At 41.0% G+C, this 24168-nt stretch overlaps 1 protein-coding gene across 8 annotated transcripts in view; it reads right to left on the bottom strand.

Annotated features, from left to right (window-relative positions):
* foxp1b (forkhead box P1b) overlaps window positions 1-24168 on the bottom strand; it is a 158826-nt gene that overhangs the window by 92184 nt on the left and 42474 nt on the right. For all 8 annotated transcript variants that reach the window (XM_035152767.2, XM_035152771.2, XM_035152763.2 and 5 more), the window contains one exon: window positions 11111-11177. The gene's annotated coding sequence lies outside the window, so the exon portion shown is untranslated. The remainder of the gene's footprint in view (window positions 1-11110; window positions 11178-24168) is intronic.

A 24168-nucleotide genomic window follows, 5' to 3' on the forward strand; every position in this document is an offset into this window, starting at 1 on the left:
CTGAGATTAAGTTAGACTATTGATTTTGCAGACACAGTCATTAACCTTTACACACAAATAATGGCATGGTAATGTAATGGCTATTCTATTTCAATAGTATCTCATCTACAGCTGTCTGCACTCGGTGACTTTCTAAAGTCTCTTTTCCTCTGGTCAAAAAACCCACTAACACCTGCAAACATCTGGCTTTTGTCTGCACTGGGAATGGATAAAATCAGCATTCGCTCCCAGCCCAAATGATTCTGCGGTAGACACAAGTTTTTACCGGCTATGCTTCACATCAACAGGGATAGAAACGAGTGATGGAAAGTTGGCAAGACAGTAGGGTGAGAGAGAGTGCCTCAAGCTACATCAATTCTACACTTCTTTGAAAACGCTGTTTTCAAACTAAAACGATCTCCGTCCACACAAGCATTTTGGCTCTGTATCAGTTTTAATCCCTGTCCATACTAACATACCTGAAAATGCATATCATGTGACCACTCACGTACACTGGGCATACGCGTGCCAGTGTACACAGGAAGCTTTTACTTAGTTGCGGAATTGTCACAGATTGCTCAAATAACAGCTTGTCCCATTTAAGCAGTTGTATGATTGCAAAATGCAGAATTTTGCTGCACAGCTGTTATCAAAGACATCAGGGTCAGCACATTTGTAATTGATTACCCATGTTGCGCCCTACACTGGTAGCTGAGGCTAATGCCGAATGTTTTCTTGCAGAAGGGGATCATGTGATAGTAGCCTGACGAAGGCTAACTTGTAGTGTGTCTACGTCTTAGTTTCCAAACATCCCGTTTCTGCCTGTCCAGACTAAACACAGCATGATTTTTCAAAATAAAATGGGGTCAGCAGCATTACCAAACTTCATTTTTGTGGCTCTAAACGTCTATAGTGGGGACGCTAGGTGAATCTGTAGCTCTGTTTTTTCGTTTGTAACGTAGAACGTGACGCACACGGGGAAAAAAACGGGCAAACGGAAGGAGTCAATCGTTTAAAAAACCTGCGTATATCCACTAATTTGGTGTAAAAGAGGCACACGAGTTTAGGCGTCTTTAACAAAACAGCAGTTTGTTATGAGCAATCTGATTCACTGTCACTTCTATGGGATTGCTCTTGTACCCACTGACCCCTCCTGCTGCCTCTAAAGGAGCCATTCTTCCTCGATATGATATCAGGGTCGTTGAAACCTAAGAAGCATGTTATTATTTTAAAAGCTTCCACAGCTTCCCAGGGAGAGGACAGAGAGGGTTAAAAAGGATGGGAGTTTGGGCGTTCCATTAAGCAGTTAAACTGAAGACAAAGGGCGAGGGGGCTAAATACCAAAAGACCTTACATGAATTTCTGCGTTTTAATGGAATCAGGTTTTAACAACTCTTTTTTGTTAAATACAGCCCATGTCAGGAGGATGCATCCCACTCATAAAGCAGCACAATGACAATGTACAGTGGCACTAATACAAGGACATAGTTCATCATGACATTTTCTGCAATTCCCAACTGATTAGGGTCATTATGTTGGAGGCCTGATTTATGTTGTCATTTCCTCTCACCGATCCTGCATCAATGAATCTTAATGAATTGGTAAATAAGGGTGAAGATTACACTGTGTGACACCGCAACATTTCTCACCCTCAACGGCCGAGATTTATGTAGCCAATTAGAGACTAACAGAGAAAATTGGCTGGCAGAAAAATAATATTCTTTATGGGACAAAATGGAGGAGCATTCTCAGTGAAGGGCAATTGTAGTGTCGCTGTTAAAGTCCATAAACCACCCTCCTTACCCACCTTTAAAATGCAAAGGGGAGTGGGACTCTGTAAGCAAGGGGACGTTTGGATCATTGTGAGGCTTTGCCTTTGCCGAGCTGCCCTGCGGTGAGCCAGAAGTCCTTAACATTCAGCGTGGCTCATCTCATATGTTTGATCAACATAAATACACCCCTGTGTGACAAACATGTTTACCTCCTCACTGCAAACATCACACAATCAGACGCCACGAGGTGGTGCTTCTCTAATGAAGACACGGGAGCTTTTAAATCACCAGCCTCCATCAGAAATACACCTCTTTCATACAGACATCAAAAAGCATTTGTACAAAAAGAAAAGAAGCCAAATTATTTGCTCTAAACATAAAATACGGCCATATTTTTCAATTAGTTTCTTTATGAGGAAGAGGAAAATTCATAGTTAAAAAAAATCTAAATCCCCTTCATCTTTTTTTCAAAGGGGGAATATGATCACCTCTTTGAAGATATCTCTGATCAACACATAGCGGAGGACGTATACAATATTATTAGCGGCTCTTTAACCCAGGTACATCATTATTACAGCTCTGATCGTTTTTTATTTCTTGGATGCAGATTAGGAATGTTGAGGATGATTATAGGAAGGGACGGAAACTGTTTTTGTGTATCACTACAAAGCACAGATAGCTCGCCCATGCTTATTAATAACAAAGTTCTTAAAAGAGCACTCAGAGTTATAATGAAAGCCTTTATGTATTACATATTGTGACTAGATTTAGTGTGAGGCAGCAGCTCTCCACATCAAACAAACTGGCCTGCTATTAGGCACAGGGGCTGAGGGATGCTGTGTGAAAAGGAGTGGAAAATTAAAGCTGAAGCAACGCAGGAAAGGGCTTAATTTACTGGCATGTACAGTATGCAAATGAGATTACTCTCAGCTTAACTGCATCATTTATGTCCATAATAACAGCATCATCATTACAGGGCTCAAATTAAATTACACTGTAATTAGCATATCAAAGTGATTGGTTAAAGTTTAAAACAAATACCCAATTTTGTTAATGAACATCTGTAATCACCATGTAGACTCTCAGTGAAAACATCCAAAACAAATATGTGTTTTGGAGAAGGGGAGGAATATCCCTCCCAAACGACACGTCTGTCTCTGTGTGTGTGTGTATTGTACTGCTGTTGGTAGGATGGTGGGGGGTGTTTTACCTGGAGAGCTCCACACACTCAGGATATATTTCCCAAACTCCCGGAGATCAAAGATCCAATTTCCCACAGTTGCCACTTCAGGAGCTCATCAATAAAATACTAATCACTTCACGCCTGATTCTGAGAATGGAGCCCGCAGCCGAAGGCTTAGGGAGACTTCCATATCACAAAAAAACACTTCTGCTGTCTCCAACTGTCTTGACTGTTGTTGGACGTGCACACACTCCCGCACATATAGTTGCACGTATACTTTGCAGTCAGGTTTATCCAATAGCTGTCCTGATAAACACCGTGGGTTTTAACACCCGGTGCCATAGCTCCCGTAGCACTTCCTCAGACCTGTGACAGAAATCACACACACCTTATGTCAAGTGCATATGAATGGAAGCCAATCCTTTTGAACGTGAGCTTTCATCGTCTATATATTATTAATATAATTTAGACTCTTACGATGGATTTTGTTTTGTTCTTTTGCAAAATGTCAATTATGCCTCCACCTAGCCAGAGACTACCTTTGTTTTCCATTTTTCTATTATTATCAACATGCTTTCCCTCTGCAAATAAAAAGAAAAAGGCAGCAGCCCGTGGTGTACATTATCAGAAATGCACTCGTCAAAATGGCCGCATCTTATTTTATTCATTAAGAAATCCATTAAAAGGCCTTATTTCTTGCAAGTATGTAAAAGATGTGCCTTTCAAGGTAGAGCTAGGGCAAAGCCACTCCATCAGCTAATGACGGCACTCATTACACAGAGAAGCTGGCTAATGAAGGCGCGGTGGCCGGGCCGATCCCCTCGCCCAGCATAAAGCCCTATGAAATGCTAATATCTCACTTCTAATTAAAGGATACTAAGTCCAAATGCACCTTCACGGATAGTAGCCGGCAACATAAATTTTATTTTTCAACACTAGACTACACCCAGAGATGTGCCTGAGCAACATTCCATTAATTCATATTTAATGCCCCCACTAGTCCTTCGTTTGCCTCGCTATCTGTCTCCCCTGCTCTCTCCTCTCTGCTTCATATTGTGAGCTGGCACATCATTATGCTTTCCAAGAGGACCTTTTTTTTTATTATTTTGTTTTTATGTTGGTTGTGATACTTTGAGGTGCATTCAGAAATAAACACATATGCACACCACAGCCTGTACGTCTGTTTAACATGTGAAAGGTTGGAGAAGAAAAAAACTCAAAGAAAAAGGGAAAGTGTGCCAGCATCACCCCAGCTGCACCTGTATACATTTAGAGTGTTTATACATCTTTGGCTGTAAATATGTTTACAAGAAAACCCGCTGCCCTTCTCAGAAAGTGACCTTGATGCCTGTAAACAACCCTCTCACAAAGTCATTAACGTCAAAGAGGGTATAGTCTTTCCCTTCAGATGGAGAACAAAAGAAAAAGAAAAAAAAAGGTCAGTGCCGTTACATTATCAACAAAATATAAACGGATAGGGCGGAAATTAAACTTACGATAAAATAACGAGCAGCGTGTTGTTCTTAGCTAAACGTACAAAACAGGATTGTATCATCATCAGTTGAAAGCATTGATGAAGTTAATTATTTGAACCACTTTCTTAGAGCTCCTTCTATGCTTTCACAGGTATCAAATCACTGTGAGTCAGCACATGTATTCAGTCAATGGCATTTGGCCAATCAGATGTAAACCCCTCGTGTAAAATAAAATGTAGGAGAAAATCTTTTCCAGGAATTCAGGAAAAGAGGCCGGTTTTTACTACAAATGTCTGCACATATTCAAAAACACAGGCATTATGACTACACAGCTTTGATTAAGTTATGTCAACACTGTCTCACTTGTTCCGTATCATTTTATAGAGGAAATCACACAAAAGTATCAACAGTTCTATATGTGTAACCTATATGGAACATCAAACTACACTGATTATAAAAAGATATCTTTTCTTTAACTTGCATATATTCTTGAAATTGTTTAACATTATGTGCATCATTTGCCAGAGGGGAAGCAGTGAAATGCGTGAATGTAAAAGGTCAGTGTTAAGAGCATATCACATGACGTCTGTTTGATCCCAGCCCAAGTATTTTCCCAAGGATTCTCTGGCTCTGTTCTGTGTAAATCACGAAGTCTGACCTTCTACATTCCTCATGCTCTGTCCTCCCATTCATCCACAGACACAGATAATACTGGGCAAATATCATAAACGTGAGGATTTTAGGATTGAGGTGAGGCTGCCATCATCCTCCACCAACTGGGAAAAAGAAAGCCCATGCATCTGAAAGAACCTTATTTCCACCTGCTGCCAGACTAACCTGCAGTGAGGTTGCCTGACCCTAATGACTAATAGCCTTTATACTGAAAATCTCTGGAGAAGGCATTATTTGGCGATATGAGTAAAATCCAGTTTGAAGGGTTTGATGATATTTTATCTGTATTTTTGGATTTATAAGGCACTTCTGCTTGTTTTAAACAAGCTATTACTGCTGCTGCAAAAGCACATATTAAAACTTTTCTGGACTTTTAAGGTTAAATCATTGCTTTATTTAATCTGCATTATGAAATTATTACAGCAAATGTTTCAGAACCATAAAAATAAAAGGAGACGCAGCTTCCAAAATGCTACATTTCCACTGCAGTATCCCTGGGTTTTCTGGTGGGATGACTTCATGAGAGTATCCAAGAGGGGTTTGTAAGAATTTCCAAGATGTCTTCATTTCAAACGCAGCGTCGGCTTCAGGCCAGGGCGTGACCTGCAGCTGAACTGGCCTCGGCTCGGCCGCAGGGAGGAGGACAACAGCCACTCCAAACAGACCACCCCGCCCCCTGATAAATAACTCAACACGGCAAACAGAGGCCCATCAGTCAACCTATACACTGCTAACACCAGGACGAGGACAGAGATCGATGGAGAGATACAGACAAATAAAGAAAGACAGAAGGAAGACAAGAAGAGAGGAGAAGGCGGGCGAGGGAGGGAGGCGGGGGTACATTGTGAGGGCATCTAACAGTGCAGGGTAGATAAATATCACACAGGATCCGGAGCCAAGCAGCGTGGAAGGCCAAGAGCTGTAAGACTGTGAAAGCCAGCCTATTTTGCCGAGCTGTGACATTTGTTTCTTATTGTCTAAGTGGCAGCTGAAAGCATCTCCCTGCGAGGGCCCCTCGGCTCTGCTCCGGCCCGCTTTGACAGGGAGGTAACCATATTAGGACGTGTATGGTAAAGTAAACAATAACATAGTTGCAATGAGATGGAAATTTTTCAGCTAATGGTGTTTGTCATTCCTGTTTTCAGTGCACTGAGCAGCCCGGTGTTTTTTCTAGCCATCCAGAGAGACTTTGTTTATGAAAACAACGCAGCAGCCAAGGCTAAAACCAGGGCAAAAAAAACTGTAAATAAATATCGGTTTGAAAAATGCCCCCACCTTCATTTGATCACGTAAATAACCATATTTCAGTAAAAATCCCCTTTCAGGTTCTCTGGCCCTTCACAGGCATGTCTGCATATGGCAGCTGCATTTAAAATCCTGTATTTTCCTCTCCAGTCTAACCTTCCCTCCATACTCATCCACCAACTTTAACAGTTACTGGACTTGTGCTGGGAGTTGGTAAAATCAGTCATCATCAGTTGTCTGACAATCATATCAATATTAATATTAAGAAGTAAAAAAAAATGTATACCGATATTTCTTTCAACAGCATGATGAGCTGTTTAAAATAAACGCAGCCTTTATTCTGTTTAATGTTTCACTGATCACTTATCCTTTCTTTCTATTTTCCTCAGCTCTGGTGACCACATGATCTTTTCTCAGGTTAAGAAAAGACATAAGCACATGTTTTTTGTATGTGCACATGTGCAAAACAAAGACTCAGATATTTTCCATCCCTCATGAATAACTCCGACTGACTCACTGGTCAACTATTCAAAGAAAGAGCTTTACCTCAGTATGAGGCTGAAAAAGGAAAGTCTGGCCCAGGCATGCATTTCTATAGACATACACTGTAAAGCACATACAGACAACTATAGCAGGAAGCAGAAGTAGACATGCAAGTCGTCAACTTCAGTCCTCTCTGTGTGTTGACTTTCTTTGTTTGGTTCTTTCCAGCTCTCTCTCGCTCCCTCACTCTTCGTCTCTCTTCCTCCGTCAGCCTCATTCCTAATCTCACAGCAAAAAATGCAAGCTGTTTATTTGCACAGGGCTGAAGCCATTCCATTAAGTAGCCCCACCAGGTGCTTTATCCCTAAAAGGGATTTGTTTTCAAAAATAAACGCAGAAAGCAAAGGACTGCCAAAGTGATATTTACCATGACATGAAATGATTGCAACAAAGTCAAAACTATCCAAATAAGAATCACTGCGGCATTTAGGGAACTTTTTTAAATTTCCTTACATAGTCATAGAGTCTAGTGATCAAACAGGAAACCATAAACAAGAGTCCTTTAAAATGCGCCATAATATTTAAACATACACTTTTTGTTCTTTGTCTTTTTTTGGGGCGGGCAGTATGTCCATAAGTTAACTCAAGGGTAATATTCCACTAGTTACAATGCAGTATATTGTTTTGCAGTGTATAAGATGCTGGCCAAGGTTACCACCAAAAAATGACCCTCTGTATAGTCATTTTGCTTTGAAGAAAACAAATCAATCCAAGTTATTGGTTCTATTTCATCTTTTCTGAGGCAAAGACACAAGGCCGAAGCTGAAAAATAGACCCCCAACATTTTTTTCCTTCTCACTTCTGGGATTTTCTTTTCATCTTGCTCTAAGACAATTCATCTGCCGACGGAATTTGCTTACTTTGGTCATCTCAGTCAATCTTACGCACAGACTGTGTCACGTTAGCCGTCTGCACCTGGTAGCGAGGCTGACATTATCCTAGTCCCTCACTCTCCCGGTCCAGACCAGAGTTTAGACATCCGTCAATATGTTCCACGCCAAAAGAAGACATGTCTGTGTGACGCTGATAGAAAAATAGATTGAAACTTGCCAAACGCATTTCCCCCTGAAAAAGGACATTTTAAGTAGCTTCAGGATAACACATCAGTGATAACGCTTTCACTCTACCTCGACAGATGATTTCACATCAAAGTAGGGGGAGATGCAAGAGTAAGAGTGTTGGTCCATTGTGTGACAACAAGCATGAGGCACACATTCAACAGTGCAGCCTGTTTAGAAGGACAACACAGAGGCAGGCAATGTGTTGTAAAGTGTCCTCTGATAATATGTGGCCACAGGAGCCGAGAATCAGATACAGCGAGCTGACTGCGGCCAGGTGATCTCAATCAACAGGAAAAGGCGTGAGCACGCCGTCGCTTCATGTCCCTGCCCACGCTTCCATTGTGACGTCTTTGTAGGTGTGATAATTATTCACTTTCACGCTGCCTTGCATCTATTCTGCCTGTCACTGTTTTTAACTACAGCAGTGGAGCTCAGCAAGGAGATTACGGCATTTACAGTGCATGAGAAACACAGCAACAAAACTGCCAGTGACAGAGGTGTTTAACTTTCTTGCTAGAAATCTCCCCCATGTGGCACTTTTGCTACGGCGAGTTGTTTATTATGTTCTGAGCTAGGCATAAGCGATTAAAGGAGCTCTTAAGAATCAAAGTGTTATAAATGCATGGAAACACAGCCGGCTGTAAATGCCACAGAATTAGAAGCTTACCAAGCCTAATACTAATACATGGCAATTTTCAGCTTGATGCTGATAGAAAGAAATTACTTTTTTTTTTAAAGTAAGCAATAAATGCAGTCAAGGGAACTATTACAGATTCCCTATTTTCATCCCAGCATAAATCTGAGCTCTACCTTTCTGTGGGTCCAACTCATGAATCCACTTGTTTATTCTTAACACTTCCATAAAAAGTGGATTAAACAAAGCAACCTCAAAAGCTAAAGCTGAGGCAATATAAACCGAAGCATTTACAGCGAAGGAGGAACTACAGGAAAGTTTGCATGCTGAGTTCTCTCCCTTACATGAATTCACAAGATTCCATTTTGGGTATCTGAGGATTCTTACATTGGCACTTTCTTGATAAATTAGATGCCACCAGGTCTGAAAAAAAGGGACAAGACAAGTCATACCTGGAGCAAACTATCAGCAAAAACCAGAGGCCGCCCTGTCGCATAGTTATGCTCTTATATGAAGGTCTCGGTGAAAAGATAAAAATTGTCATCTGTCTATATTGATAATAATCCCCAAATATCTCAAATTACTATACTTTTCAGTTTTAAGGCAAACACTTTCAAATCTGAGGTAGAACATTAAAACACTACATAAGCATTATATGTATTTAACTTTTATTATATTGCTATTGATGAAAATTGTATTGTATATTCTTATTGCCCAGTCCTTCCCCTATGATATTAAGTATGATATGTGAATCAAGATTCTTATTTTCCATCAGGGTACAATTCAGGATAAATACGTTAAAAACAACAGTTGGTGCACATGTGAAAAATTTGCACAATACATGTTTTACACACCCTCTTGACTCTATTGCACTTTAAAGGAGCTTTAAACACCAAGACCTACTAATCCCATAAACTGCTACAGGGATTTCTGCATTAGGGATGCAATCAGAATCACATTGGAAACTTGTGTCAATAATTAGGCTGATTTTGCCACATTAAAATTAATTACACAAGCATCTGAAAGATTTCAGGGCTGATCTAACATCTGGAGCAGGCAGCTGAGGGGCCTCACTATGCAGAGAATGCAATCCACAGAAACAGTAACACACAACTTAAATTTTGGAAGTGTGGAGGTGATGTCTAAATCAAATAGAAGGGGTGTCTAACTGTAATGAAGACATTTACGTCAGCTTCTTACAAACTCTAAAGACTGCAAGAGTTAACACAAGGATTTAATTGAATTTATGACCTTGTTATTATACAGTTGCTCAATGATAAACTGTTTGTCTACAGGAAACCCTTAAGGTTTGAACATAGAGCTTCATTTTTAAATGCTTTATGGGGAAAAATTACTTTTATGTAACTTTGTTACTTATACATTATATTTATGTAGTTTACTTAATTTAGTTATAGGGCTGGGCAATAAAACAATACATTTATATTGATGTATTCATTATACAGGATTGTACAAGCACAGTAAGGAGGGTTAGGGTTATCAAAAAAGTTTAAAACCACAACCTTCACTCAGGTGCAAAAATTAGTATTAGAACATAAAATAAATAGTAGTGGACATTTATCTCGATAATTACGATGATTCTTGATATCCACTGATGGGGGACATTTTTGCCATATCGTCCTAGCCTCCGGAGTTACGTCTCACATAGTTTCTTGCTTAGAACAGCTTATTTTTTTCTTCAAACAGAAAAGGCAGTGCATGCAGCCTTTACTTGTCACATTTACATGCACACGTCAAACCTATGGATCTACAAGTCACAACACGTTAGTGTAGAGGGAGAGGGAGAGGGAGAGGAGAGAGAGAGAGAGAGAGAGAGAGAGAGAGAGAGTAGAAGAAATGTTAATTATCTTAAAAAAAGAAGGGAAAGAGAGAAAGAGAATACGGAGAGGTTGAAGCTATAACAGATAGAAAAGAGTCACTCCTCCTCTGAAGCCCTGAGCTCCCGAAGTAATAACCCCCCACCCCCTCCTAACACACACAAACACACACAAACACACACCACTACAGTACAGTCCTACTCCACCTCACCAGGATCGCTCCAGCCAAAAGTTCACATCCGAGCCTTCGCAGATAGGGAAACGGGTGCGAGAAGCAAACACTAGATACCAACCAGACTGAAGGACGTGCCAACGACAACAAGACTGAGCGCATTAAACCCGACCCCCCCATGTATGTTTGGTAAACATGGCATTACCATATTTCAGCCTTTCCTGACAAATGTCAACATGTACAAAAGTACGGAAGAGACAGACACCTCCACATATCTCCTACAAGTTCCTAAAAACAGACTGACGACCACTAATTATACAAACAAACCCCTTCTAAACCATTTAATTACTCACCATGCTACAGTCTCAGATCCGCAGCTTCTCACACCACTGACAGGGTGCACCTGTCTTGCATACACACAATACAGTACACAAACAAGACATCCGCACTGCATTCAGTTAATTATTGAGCCAATTCAATGCAGCATTCACACACACTCACACACGCACAGAGACTCTGGTGAATGATTGTGTGTTTACCTTCTACAAGGACTTGCTTATTTAAAGCAATCTTCAGTTCCAGCAGTGGTGAAACAGCCCCCTCGCCCTGCGGACACAAGATGGAGAATATTTATGGTTATGAAATAATTACCACCACAGACCATAGAGTTCTTGTCATCAGCACCCACAAACCAATTTACAAAAAGCAAAAAGCAACTAAATGCTTCCAATAACAAGTGGAGCACCAGTTGCTATTGATTAGAATTGATAACATACACAAACAGCGTCATACGTGTTCTGAGAAATCATCAGGGAGAAATCAATCCTCTACGTTCCTGTGCTGTTTGTGCACATGACGCAGCACCGGTCACTGTACTTTCCCTGGCCGCTACGGACATGCATCCACCATTTTCAGCTCAGAGTGGGGCAGAAGGCACCTTTCGTTTATCCTCCTGAAGCCTACTATTGTCACTGTGGCACACATCCTTGCATTTCCATCTGTCTGTTAAGTACAACTACACCCACTCACGATAACAAGTGAACAATGGTGCTGTCTGATGTGAGTGAGTGGTTTATTTGCAAGACAAAACCTTTTTCATATTACTGACAGCAGATGCCCTACTTGGCCCCCCTGGTGGTGAAAATTCTGTACCTGTACCTGCACTGCCCTGACTTAACTCCCCCGGGCGGCCGCCCTGATCTGCATGCACACAGCTTTCCTAACTGAGCACTCAACCCAGACAAGGGAAGATGAAAAAAGGGAGAGAAAAGGAAACAAAATCTTATTTTTATGGTAAACTGAGAAGTGACTGGGGGCAATATCTCAGGTGCATTTGAATAAAAGCATTAAAGCATATCCAAATATGAAGGGGAGGAGGAAAAAAAGGCTCCAACTCCCTCTCCCGCAGTTCTTTTTTGCCGTTTACATTTGGCAGTCAAAACTGTGGGCAGGCATTTGTGCGAGTGTTTATCTAAAGCAGACTGTGCACAGATAAAACACACTGGCCCAACTTGCCCAGTTTCAGCATTAATTATGTGTTAAATGCCCTTGTTGAAAACGGGAGTCAACACGCAGCTCACTCTGAACTCTACAGAGGGTTGAAAAATCATCAAAATGGAACATTCCCAAACAACCATCCTATTATTGTGATTCATTACACTTCAATTAACATATCATCAATGGAATCGTAAATCAATGGCGAGTGGTGACAAATGACAGATATTTTCAGTTTCAAACTACTAAACATCATTAATTCCCATCACCTGAAAGAGCCCCGGGAGCCAAATGAGTTTACCCAATGCATAACATCCATTTAGATAAATGTTCCATCATTTTAATGACGGAAAATTTGTATCGGAGAGAAAAGGCAACAACGGGATCCTGATAACAGCTGTACGCCTTTTCTCCTCGTGATATAATGCCCACCTTGTAATACCTAAACAGATAATTGTCTCCATTTCAAACAGCACAAGGCTGTAATATTGCCATTTAGAACAGTGGGGGTGCGGAGAACGTAGGGTGAGGATAAACAAGCGCACGCTGCTTCACCCGGTTGGGAAAACTGAGCTCATCACACACTCCCACATTGAGATTTTAGGGAACAGAACAACTCCTGGTTGAGATAATTATCCACCTAGGTGGGTTATGTGTGTGCTCAGTCAGAGGCCTGAGCTAAGAATATGAATCAAAATGCAACAATTTCAGAAGACAAAAGGAAACGACGGAGCATTTTGCAAGGTCTCCTTGTGACGCCAGGATTATGTTGGTGTATTGTCCTATTTTACACAACTAATGTAGTGCCTATTCTAAACCTGCCTGGTCTGTTAATGCTCTGGAGCTACCTCATAATTATTCCTTGTCAATAGTGAGTCCTCCTCAAACAGTTCAATATAATATACAATATACTTTGTGTGTTGGATGTTGTGGGCAGAGTGAAGTTAGAAAACTTTGTGTTCATCCTACCTGGTTCATCTGCAATGAAGATTTTATTGTCAATGTTTTTCATAAAATGAAACTGTATTTGCTTTATTACAGTTATTTACTTAACCGCAATGGATGTCAGCTATTTTAGAGGTCTGTTAAGCAATTGACACTATCTTCAGACCCAAGTTCACAACTTTTCAAAATAAAAGTTCTATGATTCAGCTCAATATAAAGCATGGCTGCACGTGTCTGTGTCTCCATTTGATATGGTGAAATTCAAATAATAAAATTATCAAAGTGATCTAGCGGTGCTTTAGGCCCACGGTTTGACCCATTTACTGTATGGCAAAGAAGTAGAAGACGACATGTTCCACTTGGTTCGCAGACTGAAGGCACACTGCCCCGCACCCACTTAATGCTACAGAGCACTAGTCGCCTGTTTATTCAAATGTTATTAGTTTTGAATGTATCGCGTGTCTAAATCATATCAAATTTGGCGCTGCACTTCTCTGGAAAAGACAGACATCTGTGGAATTAGTGGGTAGATGTTAAACAAAACAACTTTTGACAAAAAAATATCTCAGTAGCAGGACTCGTGCAGTAGATAACATAACGGTTAGTCAGAGCAGCAGATGATCCGCATAAATGTTTCCATTCTCTATGCAAATACCACAGGGTTCAGTGTAGTAGTGGTGGCAGTGGTGTGTGTGTGAGTGTGTGGTGGGGGGGGCATGCAAACACCCTATTTTCAGAGGAAATGGACAATCAGGAGGTTTTTTTGCTATGATAATGAACTGCTATGGTTACATATGAGCACGAACAAAGACTCATTTTATTCCGTCCACAAACCTGTGAAGTGGACTTCCCTATTTGTGAGGGGGTCACGGCTTCACAATATGCTCTCTAGTCCCAGGTATGTTATCGGTGCCTTTGGCTTTGTTGTAAGATAGCATGTTCAAAATATGAATTAATACCCCTCCACTGAAATGCACCCAATCCCAACAAAAGGCCTGTATTCAGCGTGGACAGCTCTTCAGCTCCTCTAATGGACGGCTCTCCTCTCTCCTCACACTGTGCAGACAAAAAGATGAGAGCCCATGAATATTTACCACTAAGTAAAGTTATTCCATTAATTACTCAAAGCACGCTTAATACTGTATCTGTGGCTACTTCTGTGGCAGCCCGTTAATGAACCTTCACACATCATTACCATATTAATTAATGCTCAACTTAATGGTTGTCAATAAGAGGCTGCCAGAGTTGTCTCTCGGTTCTTTACAGCCCATCCGGGATGTTTCGATCACTTAGTATCAGCATCTGAATAAATCTACAGTATCTATTTATCATGCCAGGGCTCAACAGTGTGTTTGAATAAAACAAAAAAGGGAAAGTTGTGATGCAGGTTCAACCCTCCTTGAGGATGATGGATCTGTATTAAGAACAATGTGTAAAATAAGAAGAGGATAGCGGTCAACCACCTAATCGGTTCGACTGATTAATCGGCACAGATAAGCCATTTTATGAACAGAATCAGAGGGATTCGGCTGATGGAAAATGGAATTTATTTATGTAGAGTTTTGAGTCATATTGACCCATTCACACACACTTTCATTTAACGCTTCTATGTGCTTCTTTTTCTACCATACACACCATTTTACACACTGCCGCCCTGGTCACCAGGGGCAATCTGAGGTTCAGTATCTTGCTGAAAAACACTTCAGCGTGTAAACTGGAGAAACTGGGAATCAATGTTAATGTCTGATTGGTGGACGACCTGCTCTATACCTCATGGACCACAGTCGCCCTACTGCCGCCGATGGTAGCACTGGCTCCAACAGTCACTCTGTGATGTGCATCATTGCTTGGCTCCATTCACACAATCAAGCCAATGTCATTGTGGACATGAGATCACTGGTAGTAGTCTTTTATAGTATAGCATTATTATTGCATTAGACTGAAGATGACTGCTATTCCACCATTACACATTATTTTCACTGTGTGAATGCAAATGCATCCCCGGCCACGTCCTGGACCGTGTCCTTAACTGCGTCCTGGACCACGACTTGGACCGTGTCCTTAACTGCGTCCTGGACCACAATCTGGACCGTGTCCTTAACTGCGTCCTGGACGTCTCCTGGACCATGTCCTGGACCGTGTCCTGGACCGCCTACTCAGCTGACGTCCTCTGTACTTCTACCATTTGAACATATTCGTACCCTTCCTTTGTTCATAGCTGCTCACATTTGTTCATTCAGCCCCTCCTGACTCTGCTTGCTCTCTTTCTCTCTAGCTCGCGCCAACACAAAGACACACAAAAACATAATCGGTCACATCTGTAAAGACAGACGGGTAAAATCCTCTTGATAAATTGCATATTGAGCAGAAAATTGAGACCTGATCGCAAGGGATCACAAGAGACACATTCAGGAATCATTGCAATGCCAGGTGAGAACACACAAACTTATTCTTCCCACTTGTGATCAGATCCCTTGGGACGGATGTTAATACCAGCTCTGAACAGGTCCAATGTGCCGGTGGTCATGTCTGATCAATAGAGAGCTACTTGTAATCTACGTATCTATATCAGAAAACACCTCGAGTAACATGATTATGTCTGACGTGGTGTCAAGTCTTTTTTTTTATTGGCTATCAGCTGGAAGCGCCACTTTCTCGGCCTTTAAAAATCCACTATCAGTCGAACACTGGAAGAGGGTGGAGGAGAGTTTTAGTTGCCAGTCAGTGATATGTATATACAGGGTCACTGGTGTTTGTTTTTAGGGTGTGTTCAGGAGATTTTCCAAGTCACTGTCTGTGCTGTGAAACACAGGAAAATCTAAAGCATGACTCACTTTTCAACAAACGCAGCTGCTTACTGTATGATCTGATCTGTTAAAAGGGCTGACTGCACACTATTCTCTCCCTCGTTTCTTCTGGAATTTTATTAAGAAGGACTGATTAAATGAAAAACATGGCTAAGTCTCGTAAAAAAGAAAATGTCTGCATTTGAAAAAGTGAAAAACAAGCATTGTGTTTTTGTGTGTGTGTGTTTTTGATGTGATTGGCAGGATCCTGGCATTGTAACACCCACACACACTGTAAACAACAGCACTTTCTGACACGCAAACAGATTCAAAACCCACCAATTAAACCCAACTTCAATCCAGCCGGCTCTTATTCTGGGCACTTTTTTTCACATTCTGTTTTTTTTTTTCTAAGCTTAAAAGGCAACAGTGCAGTCTGGTGAATGTCAGGCCTGTCTGATCCCCCAGATTCTTTGGACCTGCCCTCACATTTTGCTGAGCTAAGAACAAAGTACACAGAGTGCACATAGAGAGCGTTGCTGCCTTAATAGCAAGGAAGTGGAATTTCACTCCTAAACCAAACCATTTCTATTTAAATGAGCGCATTGTAGACAAAGAGTTCTATCGAGTGGATACCACATACACACCGCTCTCTTTTCAGGGATTCTAATCTATTGATCCGCGAGAAAAAAACTCCAGAAAGCTGCACTTTGTGAATAATTATTACTGAAAGAAGAACAATTCACTACCACACAGTTAAAATAAAAAAGTCATGAATTTAGATCAGCACAGTCTAAAAGTTAAACTCTGATCACACACGTACAGAACAGCACAGCACACAGTGGCCTATCACACAGTGAACATTATGCAATCCTATTTTTATAACCCACCCCTGTCAGTTCTACCCAGCCATATCAGGTTTCCACTCTCGCCCAGGTCCTAGCTCCTCTCCGACCACAGATCCAGTGCGCTATTAATATCAATAAGCTGCAGATTCCATTTCCCCAGACAAAGACAAAGAGAGAACAAGAGGTGATGAGTGAGGGGAGGAACTAATACCTTCACGCCTCACCATGGGGTTACCACTTGCCATCACCTCCAACCCTGCTGCACTGGCAAAAAGAAATAGCACAATTTTGCACACCGACATGTACACACTGTCTTTCACACATAGGCAGGCAACCATCCACACACACCTGCAGTACTTTATGCACGCCCACAGCAGGGGAATGCAAATATAAGAGAACTGCTGCGCGATATTTCCCAATCATTTGTGAACTTTTAACTTAACAGAAGACATTCCTCCATCAAACGGGTTAAACTATACATCTGTTTTTTTTCTCCCATGTCCTTATTCATTCTTCTGATCTTTTCAGATGTATTTAAAAAAGTACTTTAAAAACACACAAATGATGGTAACAGGCACATGTTTTAATTGACAATTTCATTATTCGATATGTCTCTTATCATTCGCTAAATTCATTACTTCGGCCAAGGAGGTCATGTTTTCACCCCTGTCTGTTTGTTTGTTGGTGGGTTTGTTTCTAAGCAAGATTGCACAAAAACAACATCGGATTTCCACAATACTTGGTGGAATGATGTGGTATAAGTCAGGGAAGAACTCATTACATTTTGCTGTGGATCCTGATCATGGGGCATATCGTTTTACTCTACTGTTTTCAACAATTTCCTTGATTTCTCAGAAAATGTATGGATTTTGTTTAAAACAATCAGGCATATTTATGGAACTGATATCATTGACTGCGTGAAATGCAGCTTGATTGAATTTAAAGGGACTGCTGGCCCTAAGTGGAGTTATAAACTCTACTGAGGGCCATTCTCGTTTGGATTTAAAATGACAACCACTGACACACAGGGATGGTAACTAATAATCATTTACACACAACTGCTTGCATTTTTTTAGATAGACTACTTCATTGAAATTTGCAATATTACACAGAACAATTAATCTTATCTAAAAACTGGATATGCTTCAGTAACACTTCTCCCATAAACCCATTGCTCTCAACTCTCTGTCGACAGACTCAATCACTTACAGAACACACCCACATGGAAGTTCACCTACATCCACTGACGTCCCATAAAAGGTAAAAGGAGGAGGAGAGAAATGATTTGAGAAAGTGTTGAAAGACAATGAAATCTTTACAGACTCACCCATGAACAGTCAAACAGACTTTCATCGTGTTCATGAAACTGTATGTGTTGATGCAGATTCCCTCCAAGCTATGAGTGTTTTCAAATCCACTTCTGAGGGAGAGAGCCTAAGGATAGTGGCAGGTATGGAGTAGCTGAAGTAGTGTGTGTTTGTGTGTACGAGAGAGAGAGAGAGAGAGAGAGAGAGAGAGAGAGAGAGAGAGAGAGAGAGAAACTGCAGTGTTGAGAGGGACTGACGGTATGTGGTCTAAACACAACAAAAGCTGGTGCCGGGCTGTTAGATTAAATATGCAGGAAGAGGCCCCTTTGCATAAACACAAACACTCAGCAAATGAAGAACTGGCACAGAGCAGATGCCTGCTGAGAGCCCTACCTGTCCTGGCCTCTTTTAATTAGACAAGAGCAGGCAGAACAAATGAACATCGTCACGGTCACACACGGCAGAACAAAAGGAAGGAGAAAAAAAGAGAGAAAATACTTCCTCAGTCCTCAAAAATGTCCTTAATGATGAGAACTGAAGATTTTCAAACGAGATTTTCTTTCCTGGTATGGTTGTCCTGTTTTACACCTTCATAGGAGGATTCCACATTTAAAGAAACGTTGCTAATTACTTTGCTTATAGAACTTTGTAGATTACGAATCAAAATCAGAGAAATCTAATGATCTGATATAAATATAAAGAAAACTACATGAAACCGAACCAGAGCATGAAGACTGTTACATGAAACCATTTAATTACAACCTAAAACACTAATTAAATTTTAAAATATTAAATTTAATTAATTTAACACTGTAGATTTTTTGATGTGGGTTCCCATTAAATCATGTCCAGCTCGTCGTCCTTTTATTCATCTATACATATGCTTCTTTTCTACACACCCCCTGATGGAAATGGTAAAAAATAAAAGCTGTTTTTTAATCAGAAGGAAAACTGATTTATAATACAAACATCCACTGTCCATGTGTTTTCTCTCTCTTAAGTCCACACTTTCCTCCTTCCCTCTCAATCACTTCATCTATCCGTCTCTCCCTCGGTTTTTCTTTTTTCTTATTTAGAACAGGAATGCAGAAGCATGTGGTGTTAGGGGAAACTCCAGCAGAAAACTACCAAGCCGTCACAGCTGAAAAAAAAAAAGACTCAAGGAGAATGGGAGCTGAGACTCTCCAGAAAATCTGCAGCGCAGTGTCAGATGCTGAGTGACACATGCTGACGTGGCCAATAATTGTCATTTTCATGTGAAACCCTCTCATATGGATCAGTTTGTATTTTGGAGAGGGGGGGTGGTAGGTGACAGTAGGTGAAGAGAGGGGAGAGAGGGAGGAATTGAGGGAGTAAGAGGGAGAGAGGGGGGAGCAAAAATAAGACCTCTGGAAAATAAACAGCGTGTTGGGTTTCAAAGGCGAAGGGGGACACAGACATTCCATTGTTGAAGCCAATTATCAGTGGAAAATAATAACAACAGATGGATCCAGAGTGGCCAACTTGTGCTGGAGCACCCTGGCGCTGGAGAACAGATGATGAAATGTGAGAGTGCTGTTGGAAGGCCTATTTTTTTTTCTGAGGGGGGGCACAGTCACACACACACACACACACACACACACACACACACACACACACACACACACACACACACACACACACACACACACACACACACACACACACACACACACACACACACACACACACACACACACACACACACACACAAATCCGCACACCAGATGTGAGCTTCCACAAGGATAGTTTAATATGTGCTCTCTGGCCACCACTTGTGCTGCGTGCCTTTGGCATACCAGACAATGGCCAACACCTCCATGTGTTCAAAGGGGGCGTCTGAAGTCAGATGATACATATGGCTCCCGTGTTGCCATGTGATAAATTCAAATCTGCACGTTCCTTTTTTTGTTCCGACAAAGCGGGGTCATTTTGATGGCAAACACATGCTTGTACGCTGTAAGTACTATAGTGCTATAACAACATCTCAAAGTGTAAAGGTTAGAATTAAGATACATATGTTTTTTTTTTCTCTTTTTCTTTTTGCCCCTTTTATTCAAATCAGCATATTTCCCAGAGAGACCTGATGTGATGTTTCTATTTGATGTTTTTTCCAGTGTGCCTATACCGTTCACAGACACACAGCGCGGCAGAGACAGACCTCATTGACTCCGGCTTCATTCATAGATCCCTCATATCAGCCACAGATTGACAGGCAGCTGAGGGGGCTGCAACCTTAAAACAAAACCAATCCTCTGTGTGCCTTGTCAAGGCCGGGAGATGACTGCAGATAGCAGTACAAAAGATCTGCCCTTCCTTTTCTCAAGAAAAAGAGAAGTTTTCGTTTCATTAACTCCAGACTAAAGCGTAATTATCTCCCTACAGACCTTAATCACCAACAGAAGGATAATAGAACAAAAACCAGTTTCTTCTTCAGTCATTAAAGTTTTTTTTTATGTTGTTGTCCTTTTTTCTGTCTTCCGCACTTTAGATGAGTCCATCAAATAATGCAAAAGAATCACGGGGGCACGAGTAAAGTCTCATTTGAAATCATGTCAGCTGCAGAGGGTGAAAGATTTTTAAATAAGTTGCTTTCAGACGTGAATTAAAGTCCAAACATTTTCATGAGATTTTCCAGAGGGGCTGTATATGAGAACGCAATCGTCCGAGTCAGTCTCTCCGGACATTTTCCGGACACTTTTCCTGTCAGCCTCCTAGTAAAATGCCTTGAGAATGTTTGATTGAACCCATGTGAGAATACAGCAAGAAAATGTTGGGACAATTCATACATAATACAAATACCTCAGATTGAACTAGAAATACAGAGCAACCTTGAAATTTGACCTTTGACCACCAGAATCTAATCAGTTCAATGTGATTTCCCTCAAAGCCTTTCTGAAATATTGTGTTCACAAGAATGGGACAGACAGAGGATTGGACAGAGGGACATCCTGTGCTTCTGGACACTGACTATCGCCGTGGGCAGAGGCAAAAAAAGAAGTGCAATAGACGTGAAGACACAGACTTAGATGTCAATTTAGAAAGACAGCAAAATTTGATGACCTGATGTGATGTTTCTATTATTTATTTTTTCAGCGTGCCTATACCGTTCACAGACACACAGCGCAGCAGAGACAGACCTCATTGACTCCAGCTTCATTCATAGATCACTATGAAGCTTTGGGGCTTTGAAAAATTTGAGAGGTTTTGACGGTAAGGGCCAACGCTGGCATCGATGTTCTGTAAACAAAAACTTGATTTCTGCAGTGGAAGTTATACGTCAAGTTCTGGCTCCTGTTGCTCTGCCCAGATGCCACCGCTTACCTGAATGCTACAGAAATGTTTCTGTTGTTGTGAACACATCTGATCCAGACAATCTCCTGCTGTGTTCTTCAAACTCCGCTAAAAGTCAAGACCCAATTCTCCAACCAATGGAGGCCACAGTTGAGAGGGTGGAGGGTAACGCAACCAGCGCACACACATTCAACGGAAGTGGTAAATAACTAAGATTGTACACGCTTTAAAATAACATCACGTTAAAAAAAAAACACAATACAACGTGAGTTGTATATAATCTAAATGTCTAACATTGCTTGGAGGTGCTTGTGATACTACACCCCAAATGATAAACCCCTGGGGAATTGTACAGTCAGATTTTCTATGGGGGGGAGGAAAAAAAGGACACTTTTGCCTGGATTTAATTAGCTTACAAGAAATAATTGCCATTAGCAAAACTCGTCAAATGGGGTTGAGGCATTTTGCTGTGGAAAAAAAAAAGTCATATTTTTGGATGATAAGGAGACAAAGCGTTTTCAAACAGGAACTGGCGGGCCATCAGCCGTTTTAGTGCGCTGACACTGAGGTCGAGTTAATTAGACTATTGTCATTTTAATCAGGACAGCTCGGCGGCCATCACTTCCTGAAAGAGCCAGTGGACTTTAAACGGCTGAGGGGTTTTGTGTGTGTGTGTGTGTGTGTGTGTGTGTGTGTGTGTGTGTGTGTGTGTGTGTGTGTGTGTGTGTGTGTGTGTGTACTGTACATGTGTGTTGGGCCTGAGGTGTCACCCAGCTATGGATTATGGAGTATGGTCTGGTTCTCTCACATGCTTAGAACATTAATGAGCTGGAGACACACCAAGGAAACAAAGAAGCCTGGAGGATCACCAGGGGAAACTACTCGCCTCTGCTCTACTCATGTCTCTGTTCATTTGAAAATAATTTAAATATCAAATATTTGAAATAATTTGCCTCTCCCTGGCTATCAGATTTTGAATAGGGAGTCTTTCATGTCTTCGTTATTATGTTCTTCACTGGCATTAGCATTTAAAACATAATTAATGTAACCATATTTTCTTGGTGCTTACCATTATGTTACAATTATGGTTTATTTTTTTTCTGATTTCCATATTTTATGAATACAATGGGAAGATCGTAATAACACACCAGAGAATGACAAATGATAAATCAAATCTTTGCTGAATATCATTAATCTGAAGAGTTTTTAATCAAATCTGACAAAGGGCTGGATTTAACCTGCTCTACACTCTCTAAATGAAATTCACTTTATGCCACCTCTACTGAAAAAAATTAAGTAAAGATGGAAACGCCACCACAGCCTCATTTGAATTTGGCCAGCAGCCTTCAGAGAGAGACTTGGACGAGGAGCTGAGTGCTGCGGAGAGGTGTCAGTAGAGCTCTGCCAATCAGCAGGGGCGATAAAGGGAGCAGGCTTAGTATTAACATCAAAACATCTTTGTAATGTTTCCCCTGGCCATAGTGCAGGTCGTTCGTGAACAAGGTGACAGAGGTAACCTGCAGAAGAATGCTGGTGAACTTCCCCCCATGTGACTTCACCGTCAGCCCCGGAGCAGGACTGGCCAATGACACGAGCCACGTGTCTGAGTACAAAGTTGACCACTGTAATATTTCATATTCACAGACCTCAGGGGAAAGTGCAGTATTCAAAGAGGCTGGAACCTAGCACATTTGACTCCATGACACTTTTTTTCACTATGTCTGTTTATGATGATATTAATAGTTCAATAAGTTCATCGTTTTTAACATTATCCATTAAAATTTTACAGGGAGTTAATATTAATCTGATCAGAAATTATCGTCCTTCAATAATTCAATATACACATTAATAATTCAACAAAAAGAATGTTCAGCACAGTCGAGGGGAGAAAACCAGAGACATTCAATAAGTAAAAGTAAAAAATGGAGCTGAAAAACTGCATTATAGCAGATAGTATAAATAGAGCAGGAGCAAATTCTAAAATGCCAGTAACCAACTTCAAATTGAATGTAACTTATTTGTAAGGAAAGCTAACAAGCTAAAGTCAGTGTTCCCATGTTACAGCATAACTGTTAGAATCTATTGCTGCTTGTAAATTCAAATAGCCCCTAATGCATAGAGATGTCTTTTTGAGAAATGCCGTTAATAGAGCCTTCCAAGATTTTTCAGATTCTGTTTTGTAATTTATAATATTAATTGCCTTTGCATTTTACATTGACAGACAACCTAATGTGCCAACTGATGCTCAGAAACACAATGCCATGTTAAAGACTAGAGGTCGCAGCTTGTCTGTAAAATTATAGCAAAATACTTGTTTCACCTTAAAGGGATAGTTCACAGAAAAATGAAAATACACTCATTATCTGTGCACCCCAATGCAGATGGAGGGGTGAGTGAAGTGTTTGAGTCCACAATACACTTCTGGAGTCTGGAGTTCTGTACGCACTTGCACACCGGAAATAAAGGACTAATCTTTATTTGACAGGGAGGCCAATCTCTGGCTCACTGGTCTACCCCGTTGTGGGAGGACCCTACTCACAGCACACTTTCTCTGCTCCACAGGCTTGTTTAGGATCACATTTAGGTTGTATATTGTGCCTTGTATGAGGTTTTAATCAAATTATACAATTTTAAAAAGTCAAATTTTTCAGGAGAAGACTGTCCAAGTCAGATGTGTTCACCATAACAGGAAACTCTCCAGGGCTTTCAGGTGAGGGATGGTGTCAGAGTAGAGCATGCAGGAGGCGGGACGTAAGGTACGAATTCCGCTGCAGAATTCATGGTTTTGTTTGTAGCACATCGACACCAAAAGTCTGTCCAAATTGACATGTTCATCAGTGCTTTCTACATAAATGACAACTCTTTTCCATCCTGATATGTGTTCTTTGTTTTTTCAGTTTTTTTG

This window comes from Hippoglossus stenolepis, chromosome 3 (genome assembly GCF_022539355.2).
Source record: "Hippoglossus stenolepis isolate QCI-W04-F060 chromosome 3, HSTE1.2, whole genome shotgun sequence".
Taxonomy (NCBI): Eukaryota; Metazoa; Chordata; class Actinopteri; order Pleuronectiformes; family Pleuronectidae; genus Hippoglossus; species Hippoglossus stenolepis.